General features: G+C 29.0%; 1 protein-coding gene across 4 annotated transcripts in view; it reads left to right on the top strand.

The window, feature by feature from the left end:
• The first annotated feature begins 10,892 nt into the window (after positions 1 to 10,892).
• LOC123299953 (talin-1) overlaps positions 10,893 to 16,849 on the top strand; it is a 31,863-nt gene continuing 25,906 nt past the window's right edge. For 3 of the 4 annotated variants that reach the window (XM_044882381.1, XM_044882379.1, XR_006535362.1), the window contains exon 1: positions 10,893 to 10,916. The gene's annotated coding sequence lies outside the window, so the exon portion shown is untranslated. Of the gene's footprint in view, positions 10,917 to 11,426; positions 11,437 to 16,849 lie in introns of those variants that run through there. The other variant, XM_044882380.1, reaches the window with a different exon arrangement.

The following is a 16,849-nucleotide window of genomic DNA, read 5'->3' on the forward strand; positions in this document are numbered from 1 at the left end:
GCATGGTAAGTTTTGAAATGAAGGATAAATCATGGAATTAGATAAGAGAACAAATCTCGCGAGTCTCGGATTTAGTACTATTCCTAAATTCCTATTCTACAGGGTCCTACTCTACCGCACGCTTTTGTTTCATTAGGTAGAAAATAAAATTCTAAGACGAAAAATAAATTTCTCTTCCATTTTTTGATCCGATGCACGTAGCAAAAAATGGAAAAGGATTATCCTGTATATTATAAAAATTTATGTGGGTATTACAAGTCCCATCTGCAAAACAATTAAGATTCATTTAATGATAATAATTTATGTATTAAATTCTCGTTATAAAACACGTTAACAAATCTAAAAGAAAATTAAAAAGTGAAACATTGAAGTGATGATAATTTGAATAATTCATTATTTTATTGAGATGACATAATGATGAGTTTTTAATTTATTATAATTAATTACATTTACCTGTAAATAATTTGTATTTGATTTAGTTCAATCACCCAACAATTGATACACAACTGGCAATGGTATCGATTTTTTGTTGTTTAATACAGTTTGTTCCTTAAGTCCTTAGCCACTCTTTAATGAGAAATATCTTGTACAGTAGTAAGTCAGATACGAAAAAGTGTTTCAAACTGGCCATATTACCCATAAAAATGTAAAACTAGGCTTAATACCATGACAAAATTTGAAAATGAAATTAAAATTGATTAAAAAAACCAAGAAGTTATAAACAATCAAAGATTGCATTCAAAGGTTTCCCATCTCCTTTCAGCAAAACAAACACTAATGGGTATCTTCCTCTTTGTTTAATTAGGAATTTTAAACATTCATATCTTGCATACTAGTAAAGATTTTTAAAAACTAACTTCACTTTTCTGCACGTCCAGTGAAAATTTTTCATCAAAGTGATAAAAAAAAATTTAGTTGAACTCAGGGAATAGGAAAAAGACATTGAAACTTCTTATAGTTGACGCAAACTTTTTAATATATTTGAGAAAAATTGATTTCTGGATGTTAATTTTCCATTTTTCAAATAATATTTCTGGCACTCTGTGATACAGGATTTATTAAAATTTATTCTTACTTCCGCTGAAATTAATAATCAAGAAGGTAAGAAGATTGTCCATTTAAAAATTAGAATTTCGTTTAAGGTTTTAGGAAATAAATTTAATTATTGACCACTTTTCCCGTAATTTGGGATTCTAAATGTTAAATATGGACAAGTTTCAGAATTTTATCCACCTAAATCGGTGATATTTTCCTCTGTACGACGTACGTCTTGGCCATCTCTGTTTAATGTGATTTACATTGAAACCAATTGAACCCTTCAACGCAAACTTGTCTTCGATATCAATATTACTTTATTCTTTATAGTTTTTTAATATCTTCAATTCAATTGATCAGTCAGTCAGTGTATTCACCGGAACAAATAAATCTAAACACTAGAATGTTTGTTAACGTGTAAGAAACGATAAATTATTAACCAATTCCTGCTATGTTTTACATACCATAATAAGTGAACAAGTGCCTATATATATAATGTCACATATCATATATCACATATGGTAACTTGATTCTATGGTGAATAAAAACTACCGTTGATTATGTTGTGATGATGATCTCAAGTCACTCATTTAATACTACTCACATGTCTGTCTGGTAATCTGTTTGAGTGTATGTATTGCTCAATTAAACTCATTGGAATGCTAATAATTTAATTTTTAATTATTTATTATTCACTGAAGACATATTTTATGCGGAATATTTTTTATATAAGTAAATCAATTCAATGTCTTTGATACAAATCTTATTTTAAAATTTTTATAATACCATGTTATAATTAAATATATCAAGGTATACTAAGTTTAGTCCCAAGTTTGTAAATGTAAAAATATTGATGCTTCGAACAAAATTTTGGTATAGGTGTTCATAAAATTCATTTCTGGTTGTCCGTTTGAATTTACGCCCGTCCGACAACACGATAACTTGTAAAGTTTAGTTCGTAAATAATCAACATAAAAGTAAAGGTTTTAGGTCCGTAGGACCCATCTTGTAAATCGTTAGAGATAGAACAAAAGTTTAATTGTAAAAAAATGTTCCTTATAAAAAAAAAACAACTTTTGTTTGAAACATTTTTTCGTAAGCATCACTGTTTACCCGTGAGGGCGCAAATTAAATAGTATATATTATATGGGAATATCAGATATGTATGTATGGCATGTATGTATATGTGGCTCTCTAAGAGTGGCTCATGACGTAAAAAAACAAACGATTGTGTATAAAAACAGTTAGGAACTGAAACTTAAAAATTTCGAGTAAAGAAGACCTAAGCTTGCAATTGAACCATATCTAAAAACACTCTTAAATAAATTACCTTATTTCTTTAGCTGAACCGATAGCCTTTTCCAAGCTGAACCGATTTTGAAGATAATCGGATATTTTTTAGTTGTGTCGGTTACGGAACCCCAAACTCGCACTTGAAACATAGCTAAGAACACTCTTCATTAAATTATGACAGTCAGGCAGACATACACTCATACAGGTCTCAAGTTGTAACGCTTAGAAACATTGATGCTACAAACAAAATTTTGGTTTAACTGTTCTTAAAATCATCGAATTAGTACATTTCCGTTTGCCCATCTGTCTATCATTACAATAACTCAAAAAAGAAAAAAGATATCGAGCTGAAATTTTTATAGCATATTCAGATCGTAGAAAGTGACTTTAAGTTCATAAACGAACCGTATAGGTTAACTAGATCATGGGTCCATAAGACTCTGCTTATTCTAAGCTAGAATAAAAGTTTAGTAAATACAAAAAAATGTTTCTTACTATAAAATAAACAACATTTGTTTGGAACATTTTTCGTAAACGTCATAGTTTTCCCCTAATGGCGCAAAATAAGGCAAAACTCTAGTTTCTACTTCCTGCAAAGCTATACAAAATAGAAGATCGAAAATTGAGAGCTTCGAATAGTGTCTATTGATTCTTATTTCGTATGCTACTGCATTAGTATTTAAAAAAAAAGACAAAAATATGTTGGGCATAAAAATGATTTGATTGTCGACGCGAACGAAGCTTTAGGCACAGCTATCGTTCATATGTAAGTAAGTAAAAAAGACACTTGAGCACTTTATTGAATTGTTTTTGTAATATCAATTCATTTTTGTAAAATATTATTTTCTTGTAAATATGTATTAGAAAAGGGGAACGACTAATAAATAATATCTTTATGTAGTGGGAGACTTTATCAAATCTTTTTATACTGAAAAAATTTATCAATATTATTATATTTATCTAAATTTATGCACAGAACTATCTATTTCAATTTAATTTGGAAACACATTTCTACAGTTTCCCATTAAGATTGTACTAATGTACAGCTGGGTGATTTTTTAAAAAGTTTCCAACAAATTTTTTTCCAGAATAGATTGGAATGGCAAGAAAGGTAAAATTCGGGTCTTCTTAATTTCGGGGAAACGATCAACTTTTATTTTTTTAAGTGGAACTACCTACTTTATGTAGCAGCCTGACTTTGGCCTGAAATTTTGTTTTTCTAGGCCTCAATCAGATATTTTTGGAAAATAGCTGATTTCAGGTATTTTAAGGTTAAAGAGTTTCCACCAAAAAAATATTCAACCAACAAATTCTCAAAATAGTAAGTTTTTGTGCAAATTTTTATTTTTTTTATTCAAAAACAAGAATTAGTCTAGTAATTTTTGTCCATCAAATCTATTTACTATATTATTCCGATTTTTAACCTTTAAAAACCTTTAAACCATTAAACGAAAATTAAAGTCAAGGAAAAAAAATGCAACACTTTCTTTTGCGGTAGAGAATCGGAATATGCTAAAAATATAGTTAGTTCAATTTAAAAGAAAAAAAGTTGTCCATCTTTTGAGCCTAAATCGACAAACAGTCAAAGACAAACGCCTTGGACCGCTCGGCCATTTAGACTCTAACCAAATGTATTACGATTTTTTTTTTAAATCTTTATTAGGTCAAAAGTTATTTCAAAGTAAAGATAATGGCGCGTCACTTGTCTCTGTCACGTTCAAATCGTTTTTTCTAATAGAGCTAACGACTTGTTTAACCACTCATTTTATTGAGAAGACTTGAAAGAAAGGATAAGAATAATTCATTATTTAACGACTCTGGAGCAAAATAAATTTTTATATCCAGAAAACAGATTTTATACGCTCTAACGGGCTTTTTAATTATTCCTCCTAGCAACCTAGCAAGACCACGACTTAAAACGACTAAATTTTGAGTCGATATTTCACCGAGCGTTTCTAATGAAAGAGTTCAAGGAATCTTTTCCAGTCCATGGCTAAAATATTCGACAAAAATTCTACGTTATTCGAAATATTGAAAATTCTAATAAATTTCATCTATGAATTAATTAAAAAAAGGTATCACAAATAATAAACTGTGCATACAGTTTTATTTACAACGTCAATAGTCTCTCCGCTATATTTAGTGCTATATCTAGGCTGAAGATAATTTTACATTCGAGCCTAGCTCTCTTTAAGTGCTATGAAGAGACGAAGATGAAGAAGAATATGTGAAAATTCTAATGATGATATGTGTGATGTTTGAAAGCGAACTAATAGAGCTATACGTACACATTGTACAGTTAGTTGGAGCTTTATACACATAGTTCCGACTACTAACATAATATAAAATAAATGTAGAGATGAAGGATGTTGTAAAAGACGATCACTAGACGCCAGTCTGGCGGTCTCTGTTAAAGGATCCGTCCGTCGACACACCTTATTTTGTCCGTATAGTGGTATTTCTTTCCCGTAAGTGAGGTTATACGTCCAATCTATGTTGTATATCTCTACTACTCATTTCAACTCATACCACGTATTTAGTGAAGTTAACTTACCAACTAGAATTTTCTACATAACACCCCCTTCTATTACCCCCCCCACCCACTCATTCTTCTACAACAATTCGACATTCACAGTAGTGATGTAACAATATTTGATCTTGTGTTGGAAAACAATTTTCCAACAACTTCATCAATTATATTTGAGTTACTATACTCTTGTAGGAAAGTATTATATAAGGATTATTTTCATATATAATTTTCACACATTTGTTACGATAACATTGATATTATTTTCATTACGGAAATATTTTAGTTGAAGGTTTTTTTTTTGTGTGTTAAATTTGCATACCAAATTTGTGGAGAATTTTAGAGAAGAGTACCTATTTCTTACGTAAATTAAAATAATAAATGATTTTATCATTTAGAAAAAAGCTACCACCTCGCAAAAAAGGATGCATTCTACAACGATATTCTACAAGCTAAAGAAGGCGAAAAAATCACTATCTACCGAAATTGAATCTTCTGTATCTTTATCAGTTGCGGTCGAAAATTAACCAAAAGCTCAATTCGCGAACGCAGAGTTTTGGTGAGAACCAAGATTTTTTGCCGAAATTGATACCGGATCTAAATTTTTTTGCCGAAACTTGTCGAAACCGAATCTTCTATTAAAAATGAAATGTCTTGTAGCTTATGTTAAAGGGAGAAAGCCTCTAAGAAATATCAGAACACCACGTGTTAATAACAATGGTCAATTTGTGATGTATTTTCTTTCAATTAAGTTATCTGATAGTATTCAGCCAAATTAGATGTCAGTAAAACTTTTATTTGAACCAGATTTTTTTACCTGCTGTATTTTAGGAGATTTTTGCTACTAAATTTTGAAACCTAAAACGACAATTAATGGAGGTTTATCTCGTTAATTGTATATACTCGATTTCATTAAAATCGCACCATTAAATCGCACCAACATTATAATGTACTTATCACATGTAATGTTATATTAATAACAGATGAGTTTAAGTCGTGCGTTTTTAATGAAATAGAGTCTACATCACACCCAAAATCGGCAAAGGAACACATTAATGCAACTTAGTTATAATTTATTTTAATATAAAATATAACGGATCTGTTTTGGAAACGTAAATACGGGAGGAAAGAGATTAAAAAAATTTATTTAAATATAGTAATTAATAATTCGGAATCAATTCAAAGAATTGTTTAATAATCTAAAATTATATGAATAATATTTTACCAGACATAATAAATTTTCAGATAATTACATGCAATTAGTGAATCAATCATTTCGAAAATTGCTACACGTGGTGCAGACAATAATTATATCTCTATAGGGGGGATAAAATATACGTACCTTATTACGACTAGAAAAAATTTAACCTTCACTTATTAAGTGAAGATTATTTTAAGATTTTCATAATGTATTCCATAATATAAATATTAGGAGTGATGGCATAATCACAATTAGCAAGAAATAGAAAATTCGTAGTTTTTCATTTAAAGTGATTTTTTCGAGTTTTTAGACAAAGTGAAAGCTATAAATACAAAAGATGTGGATGAAATTTTGATTATTTCTTTTGAAACTTGACATTAAGTTAATGTTGGCAGTATAATAAAGGAACGATTCTATTTATAAGATTGATAAAATCTCCTCGAATGAGTAAGCAGCATTGATTCGAAAACGAAAAATCTTACATTGTAAATATTGTAATATTTCCATTGTAATAACTTTCTATGTAATAGTATTAACTAGTATAGTCCAGTCAACAAATAATTACTGAAATGTAGAAATACTGATCTCAAAAATACGTGTGATACCTCGTTGGATTCGACATGATGTCTAGAAAAATTCAAATGTTAAAAAAGTTATTTCGTTTTTTTGCCAATATTTCATAAAATATTAATAATTAAGAAGATGTGTAAGGATTGAATAATGCTAGTGATTTCAATAAAACTTTATAAATACATTTTTTTGATTAACTTAGTTTCCAAAAATCACAAAAAATTCTTAGATCATCGGGTTTTTTTTTATTATTTTATCGTTCTGAGAAAATGATGAATCATATAGGTTACTCCTTTTCAATTGGATATTTCTATATCATAAAATCTAGAGAATGTGATAAAAAACTATCTAAAATATTAAGACAATCTTATTGTTTATAATAATACCATAAAAATATAAGGTTGTCGATGATATAACAACAAAATTTAAATTTAATTATGAGTTCATCGAAGATCCATCATTTGATGAACAGAGACGACTATAGTTAGAGTATTGATGATTGAAGAGAGATATCTATATTATCAAATTTATAAGCATCACTTGCACACAATATATAATATATTTTTGCGTGGTATTGTAAAGCTAAAAATAACTCATTACTTGACTACAAAAGATGTATTTGATTTATATGTATGTACTGTGCAATAAACCAAAACTTTTTTACAATACTATGGGGAAACAAACACCTTAATTGTTTATAACTTTTGCAATTTTTTATGTGCTGAAAATCACACGTATTTTTAAGACCATTATTTCTATATTTCACCAATTTGAACTGGTTGACTAGACTATTATTTCCATTGTAATAACTTTGTATATGATGATAGTAACTAGTACTAGCCATGTCAATTGTTCATCGTCAAACAAAAACAGTTTTGGAAACTACCAAAACAAATTTATTTATTGATACACATCAGCGATTTGTCACACAACACCCAAAATGACTGACTGATTTTCCTACAATAATATTATATGATCTGATCAAAAAGTTTTCCAATACATTTGTGATATAAATTCATAAATCTTCACCGACATTTATTGAGATGAAATAGATGTGTGGTAGGTGGGTTACATAAGGGTGGTTTGTGATGAGCAGTGCTTGCTGATAGTGGTGGGGGGAACATTCATGATGATGTTTTATTGTATATTTTGAATCGAAAGGGGGATTGATAAGAATAATGCACATTAATGTTGTTAAGTTTGTTACAGAAGTGAATATTGAGTTGTTTATTGTTTACAAATTAAAATTCGATTACCAGGAATTGGTTAGTGGATGGTTGCGTATATTGATTGAGAATTTGTGATTAATATTCAAATTAATCGTGTGGGATTGAGAATGCATTATATATGATGTTTTTCTAAAATAAGGAATGTCGATGATTTTTTTTTCACATTTTTTAACAAAATGTGAAAATACCATAAAAAATTAAAACAATGTAATTAAAAGTCAAGATCTTAATAAAGAAATAAAAAACCATGTCGAAGTAATTTCAAACAAAATATTTTCTATTTTGATTATGAATTATGAGACAACTTGACAAAATTAGACGAAAAATAAATCTAAAATTTCTCGATATCTGACTTAATTTTCGAAGTATCGAAGATTAAAACTTTTGGTTTAATTATTCAGTTTTCTTTATTTCGAACTAGTATCGAAAAATTGTATTCTTACTTTTCATCTAAATTCATAATGAGTTGAAAATTTGATAAATAATTTTAACTCTTACTTTAATATACTCTACGCGTACGTTCTTAAATAAATGTTTTTGAGATATTCGAAAGTCACTATCTCCGAATTTAGAAAAACGTTCTTTAAGACTCAAGAAAATATTTAGTTGCTATTCATTAATTTTTAAGCAGTCAAATACTTGACTATAACTATAAATACTTTTCTTGAATTAAATATTGAGATCGTTAATCAAGAAATATTTACTTGTTATAAGAACATCAACAGTCAAGTTTTCAAGTTCAGTAGGTTTCAAAATTAAACTAAAAAGTTATTTTTAATCAACACAATAGTTTTAAAGTTTTTTTTTAATTTTATATCTAATTATTTTTCTTTTTATTTTCAGGTGAGTGTCTATTTCCGAGTTTTTCCATTTCTATTGGGTAACGTACAATATAGATTTCTAGAGCTTAACAATAATTGTTTCAATTTTATTAATTACTTAAGTTAATAATAATTTAAGGATAAGGATTTTAATTTGTTTAGGTTTTTGTCCAGAATTAGATTCGAATTCAGAATCGATTTTTAATGAGAATGACCCGCTTGTAAATGGCTAGTACTTCCCAAAAATTTGGTTTATAAGAATATTATTTATGATTACATCTTCCAATTTTGATGATAATTTCTGTTAAAACTCATGGAAATTAAACTACATAGTTCGAATAAAATTGTGAGATCTTTGTAATTTTAATTTTCGATGTATCGAAGCCTCAAAATTAAAAAGGAGGAAAAGGTTTTTATAATTATTAAAATTTAGATATCTATTAAGATATTTGTCAATAAACTGACCAAAATCTAATTTTCAAAGGAATAACTTGATAATAAACGTAAATAGCTAAAACTTTCCCAAGAAAATAGATTGGAAAGAATATTTGAGATTACGGTTTTCCAATTTTGATACTGTAATTTCTGTTAAAACTCACCAAAATTACATAAATAAGGTTACATTTTTCGATCTCTGTAATTTAGCTTTTGAAATACCCATGCCCTAAAATGAAATCCAATAAAAGCAATTGAAAGGCGGAAAAAACTCAACAAATTTCATTAAGTTTCCTTTATTGATAATTGTTATAATAAACAATAATGCATAGCGCAGGAGCTGCGTCAGCTAACAGACACAAAATTCTTGAGAAATTAAAAAATTGAATATTGTATTTTTAATTTTTCAAAAATTTTTTTTTTCGAAAACTAACTTTTTGCTTAAAACTAATAAAAAATACAAAAATATTTATTATTTTGAACAATTCAAAACTTTGTGCTTTACGCATTTCTATATTTCTATATATTTTGCGTATTTCTTAAAATAGAAGAACTTCACTTTTCTATTCGTGAAATGAAAATTCTTCATCTGAAGTGAAATTAAGTCAACATCCCCAAGTTTTCTCGGATCTAACAGTTATAGAAAATTTACGCTAAATTTTCATTTTCAAATGTTAAAATTTTTTCTGAAAAGAGGTAATCTAATGTATTAACGAAAATTAAATTGGTGTATTGCCAATAAAAAAAAATTGATTTAACTTCTCCACTAATTTCGAAAAACTACAATAATTATATAATGAAAAATTAGCTAAATTTCTTTCAGTCTAATGGAATAGAATTAGTACAATTGTGTTCATTTAATTGTTACCATTTACGTAAAAATTAAAAAAAAAAATGGCAATAACTATAAAAATTGAACTCACAAATGAGATAAACGAGACAATTTCTCAAAGAGTGAGTGAGATAAAAACATTCCAACAATTCAGCATAAGCAGAAAATTTTTTTACGATAATGCGACATTCATAAATCATAGTAAAATCATGTAAACAACCCTTGAAAATCCACCACCAAATATACCCCGAAAATGAAAAACCACCCAAAAATAAAAAGTAATTGAATCAATTCTAACATCCAAATGGTTGGCATGTGAAAATTTCCCGACGAAAAATCTATCCAACGAATCCCAATTCAACCAACCAAGAATTGATTGTCATAATAAAAATGGGATAACAATTCGAATTCACCGCGACACTTTGGCGCCATACAAATCGACAAATCTGATTCGTTCAACGTATATTATTAAATCCAACCCCCCTTACAAATTATCTCTATGCGAACTATTAGTAACAATTGTATATATATATATATTATATATATGCGCATGCGTATTAAAGTTTATAAATATTACGATATTGTTACGAAATTGTTTAGTGTAAATATAATATACATTTATTTAACAAATAAGAGCGTTTATCGCATACTTTTAGTTTTAGGGGTTGCAAATTTATTTTTATAGGGTAGAGAATACGAGAAAAATACCCACCCCCGCTTGGTACGTGATATGTGCCGTCGTTCAAAGGTTCATTCTAGGGTTAGCGACTGAACTGGACTCAGCACACTCTCTGATTGTCTGTTCACATGAGAAGTTCGTGGTTTATTTCATGTTCTCAAAGTCTTTTTCGGTCAATCTCTAAAGTTGAAAATCGTTTTTCTTTCTGTTTATTAAAAAAAAAAAAAATTCACGGGGGTGATTTATGAGTATGTACATTGACGTTGAACAGCGGTGGTTATCTCCAAGAAAACTGTAAGTAATTTTCTTTTCTTTTTTTTAATTTAACTTTACAACGCGATGTGAATTTTTTTTTGTTTTTTTGATTAAAAACTTTTAATTTGATAAAACGTTTAAAGTTTTCACATAAGATAGTAATAAATATATATGTATGTTTAGTTAATGTTATACGCATGCGCAAAAAATTGTTCACACACTGATAACCAATTTAAAATTGTGTCAGCAATGCTCACTTGGGGTAGTAGTAGTTGATAGTTGATATCAGTTACGAATTGTCTTTACACCTTATGACATCATCATAATGTAATCGTCTCGTACGCACCATCATACACGGGATCGGATCGAACGGGGTAATATACAATTGGTAGTGTTCAATTGTTTTCGGGATACTGGATTTGTTTCGAACAATTCTATGGAAGCTGATCATATTTTATTGCAATCAAGTTGTTGTGTTACATTTTTAAATTATATTTTTGGTCCGCAAACGTTAGGTCGACGTCGTAAAAAACGTAATGTACAACGGCCAAGGTCTAAGGTAAACGAATTTTACTTTTGTAGATTATTGGTTTTAAAATAGTTAAGCATGATTTAGTTTCTAGTTATTTGTATATTTGTATAAATTTTCAAAATTCAACTATTTCGGCTCCACCTCCCTTTTTAAGTCTTCTTAAATATACTTGAAGGAGTTAGCCTTTGTGGGCTATATTTGTATATTCAAGACTTGGCCTAAACAATTTTCTAAAAGAAATTTGGATTAACCATCTGGTTTTATTTTGGTTCTCGTTGCATAGGGTTAACAGTTTTCAATACACAAGGCAATAAATGCAATACATTGCTTTTTCAGTAAGATATATTGTCCTTTTTTAAGAGTTCCTAATTTTTTTTATGTGGAACATTTAATTTCAAATTTGGATTTAATTCTAACTTCTCTAAATCCTTGCTGTTTCGCTGGGCAACTTTTATTAATTTAATTTTAAACACAATACATAACATTCACTTCTTGTAAGGATAGCTGTACCGTGCCACGCTTTGCTGTGGGACATTTTGGTTCCATAGAAATAGATGGGAAGTATCTAGACGGCTGAACTGACTTCCATGTAACTTTCAATTGTTTAATGTACACATCATGGCCCTTTTATTTGATATCAGACATTTGATGGGTATCTATTTGAAAATATTCGATTGTTCATCCCCATTTTCACCTCCTCTTCCATTCCCTTGCTTCGGGGTTACAGTTTTGTAATGTACTCGTTTTGCTCTTTTATCTGATACCCCACTTGGGTATATTTCAAAATATTCCATTGTTCATCCCCACTTTTCTACCCCTAAAAAAAGGTTAAAAATATATTCAAAAATCTTTGAAGATGGTTCTGCATCGCTTCAAAATTTGAGCTTAATCGATGCAGAACATTTTAAGTTTTTGAAGCACATCCCTTTCAACCCCTTTACAGCCCTTTTTTAGCATTAAAAAGCATATCCTTTCTCAGACTCTAGAGTATCCATGTATACCAAACTATTTAAATCGGTTAAAGTAGTTTAAGCGTAATTGCGTAACTGACGGGCAGAGTTACTTTTGCATTTATATGTAAGGAAGTAGGGATTGAACTTCTCAATCTAGTCATCTGGTGTTTATGTTTAAAATTCTTTGACGAAACAGTCAACGAGATTATCTTCTGTGAAATCTGAAATCTCATAACTAAGGTAACATTATCATAATGTAATAATTTGGTGTCCCTAGACAATTGTAATCTCATGAATCATGAATCCTTTCTTAGACAGAATCGATTCAAACTATGTTAAAAGTCTAAGCGATAATAATCTTTTTAGACGACTAGAAAACATCAAGATCGATTTTACAATTTAAATAATGCTGCAAATAAATAGATATATGTCTAAAAATTCCGAAATTTACCTGGCAAATCTTGAAAATCTGGATATTTTAGAGAGCTTTGAGGTTTTGGGCTCAGAGTATTTTCGGTAAACGGTAGGATACATGATAAAAACTATTCTCTCAGATTCTTGATCGATATTTTTATCAATTTATCGATATCGATATCTTGATCGATAATAATTTGGGCTTTCATATTGTTAAGCAATGAAAATTGCAGTCTAAAATTACAACCTCAAGAAATGTACTAAAGTCTTTTACTGACAAAATTTTCAAATTTAAAATCCTAAATATATTTTAACAAGCTCAACTTCGTTATTTTCTAAGCAAGAAAAGAAAACCTTTTTTCTGGAAAATTACAATGACTAAATTTCATTTCGTTGCCATTTCTTGAACGTATCAAAAGTAATAATGATATAACAAATACCTATGACATGGATAAAATAAATAAACCAATGTCACCGAGCCTATAAGGGATATACGAACAGGTTAGATTAAGGGTTGATTTTTTTTTTCTTTTTATATTTCCAATTTCGAGGATTATTCGTGTTGAAACTTGACGAAATTAAATGAAAAGTAAAAATAATAAAAATAATATTTTTAGATACGTTACTTAGTTTTCGAAATAAACAAGGTTGAAAATGAAAACAAAATTTTTAAACTTCGATATTGTGGAAATTATACTAGATATCGAAAATTTTTGTTCTTACTTCTAATTTCGTCAAGTTTTGTCAAATGATAATTCATCATCAAAGTTGAAAAAAGTACAGTGAACTACTATCACTCTGATCGTAAATATAAAGTCGTTAGGTAGAATATCCGTAAATCCACTTTAGAGTTAAATAAAAATTTTCAGTAGTTGTTAATCAATTTTAGATAAAGGCTTGTTATCAATTTTAGATAAAAGCTTCGGTTTTTTTTTATATGAAGTTGGGCTAAGTCTTAATCAACCCCATATAAAGTTAATTAAAAAAAATAATTAACAGGCAACTTGTGTTACGTATATGTTACACATGTATAAGAGATTTCGGTTATTTGATACAGGCTCAGCCATGAAAAACACAAGCTTATACATGTATAACATGTACGTAATACAAGTTGCCTATTTATTAATTTTATAAGTCAACTTTTGCGCAACTAACTCATAGTTTACGAATGACATTTGACACCTAAGAAACATGTTCCACCAGATTTTATCAAAAAGTGAACGATTTATTTCATTTTCCTTAATCTGTTACATCTTTGACTGTACTAATAAGCGTGTTATTATTAATTAACTTATTTATATTTGGACCGAATTCTGTACCGATAATTGTATTTAATTACATATGTTATTTTCCGTATTTTTGGTGGCACAAAACATTTTTTGTATGGTATCTAATTATTTTGATATAACTTTTTGGCCGCATTCAATATATTAAATAATACAAGCAAAACCATACCATATATGAATGGATATTGTGAATGTTGATGGGTGCATGATTTAACACGTGCTTCACACAACCTACAGTCCTACACTTTTATATACTGATACTGAAGTATATACAACCCTTGTAAAGTGAATTCATCAACCCCTAAATGTACAAACATTTATATGTGTGTATGTGTTTGCTGTGTGTGTGTGTGTGTGTGTGTACACATTGATATTGATCGATATATTCATCTTATGAAAGTTTGTGTTTTAGATGTTTGTAGAACATAGAACAGAAGGTATTGATTCTATATTTTAAATATTGCTGAAGTACTTTTATCAAGTATTTTACAATGATTAAATCAGCTTACGAATCTTACGAAACAGAGCTTTTGTGTAAGAAGTTATATTTTATGGAAAAATTAAAATATAGAAGTTTCACTATAAGCCAATGGTTCACAACCATTTTTCATCCAAGGACCATTTTGATAATTTTATTGTTAGCACTCCTATATAGTCCTTAGTGGGACCTGGATAAGTTAGAAACCTCCATAACTGGAACCAATGCTGCGGTCCCAACCAATACCTCTGTTAATGGGACGAAGCAAACCTCTATAGAGTCTATATCTAGGATTCGTTCTTTCGATTTTATCATCATAGTTACCTCTATAACTGAGAAAGAGAGTGCATTTTATATGCATTAATCTCTGTAACTGAGAACTGAGATAACATCGTTTTGTTTGTTTACTTACTTATTCTTATTCTACTTGCAAATTCCGCACTTAACTAATTTTGAGCCTCAATGACCTTCAGTTTTAGTTTTGCTTTTCTATCATATGGATGTTTTTTGAAAAATGCCGGAACGAAGACTCAAATCGTTTTTCAGTACGTGAATTAAGTTAATATCCGTTTATGAAAGTGGGAAGATGATACGATGAAGTCTGTGTCGAATTTAATGTACCAAAATCTACTCTTTGTAGAATAATCACTGGGTAAGTGGAATACCTCTATAATTGAGAAAAATTTCTTGATTTCTCACTTGACCAGGTTTTACTGTATAAAACTGAAGAGTTTATTCGGTAGATTGAACGCGCTAATCTCAGGCACTTCTGGATCGAATTAAAAAATCGAGGAAGGTTATAGACCATAGAATATCACGCGTTAGCAGATACCTTCCCTCTTCACTAAACGATATCGAAAACTACTAAATGGATTTTAATGAAACTTTACATTAATATGTATATAATATTAAAGGAAAAACAATGATATTTGCGAAATAATGTTTTCAACAAAAGTTGTTTATTTTTTTTATAGGAAATATTTTTACTTTTAAACTTTTGTTCTATCTCTTACGGTTTACAAGATGGATCTTTTCGGACCCGAGACTCAAATCATTTATGTTGCTTATTTACGAACTCAAACTCAAATTTTACATCTAGAGCACGCTATGAAAATTTCAGCTTGATATATTCGTTTTTGAGTTACCGTGATGTCGGACGGTCAGACATACAGCAATATTTTTTTCGTATCATCAATATTTCTAAGCTTGGGACTGTTTATCGATAATTATTGATCAAAGTCATGAGAGATTAGATCAAAGTCACGAGATATTTGGGTGGATGGATTAAAATGTCCCACAGGTTATAGAGATTTTAATTCTATTCTGCTCTTATATACTCCTTTAATATGTATCTTGTTTTAATATCCGAAAAAGTAATCACGGTAGTACACCGTATATATAGATTTATCACTAGAATCTGTGTGATAATTCGGAGTATTCGAAATCATCTCTCTTATAGTTTTGTTTTCACCAACTCCTCACTATTTTAAATAGCACAAGTAACTTGAATAATCTGAATCAACATATAATAGACATACACTTTACTAAAACCTCATATTCGAACTATAGTTAGAAATGTAGCACTTGAAAAAGTTTCCTTTTTAAATAACATAGATACTAGATAAAATATACCTAGAATTCATCGAAGATATATATAGAAAATAGTAGTACCTAAGTAGTACTTATTTTCAGTAGGTTCAAAAGAGTGTTTAAATTGTGTATGGTGGTATTGATGGGATGAGTGTTGCTACTTACACTGTTACTCTGTTCGAATATGTGTGGCTTGTTGAGTTTTGTCGTTTACTGACTTTTAGTTACTTCTTATTTGATTATTCTAACAGAACAGAAGGGTATTTTATATCCGTGCATTTTATGATACATGTAATATATTGAATTCAAAATAAAAATATGTACTTTATAAGCAAAAATTATTTTACAATTCTTTGAAATATATCAACGGGTATAATCTTGGTATAAAGTATATGGCTGATTTTAAACGCTAAAAGTTTTATTCAATGGATACGGTAGAAAGCTTTTATTTTATTATAAACTAGATTAAGCTCGTTTAAATATGAACGGCACAGCTACAGGTATACATAAAATATATATCAAGGTATACTTATTTTAGTCTCAAGTTTGTAATGCTTAGAAATATTGATGATACGATAAAAATTTTGGTATAGGTGTTCATAAAATTACCTAATTAGTTCATTTCCGTCTGTCCGCCCACTTATTTGAGTGACGAGACACTTGGGTATCTTTTGCATTTTCAATTAAAAGAAAAAGTATATTTTACGAACTTAAATAGC

Source organism: Chrysoperla carnea, chromosome 5 (assembly GCF_905475395.1).
Source record: "Chrysoperla carnea chromosome 5, inChrCarn1.1, whole genome shotgun sequence".
In the NCBI taxonomy this organism is placed as follows: Eukaryota; Metazoa; Arthropoda; class Insecta; order Neuroptera; family Chrysopidae; genus Chrysoperla; species Chrysoperla carnea.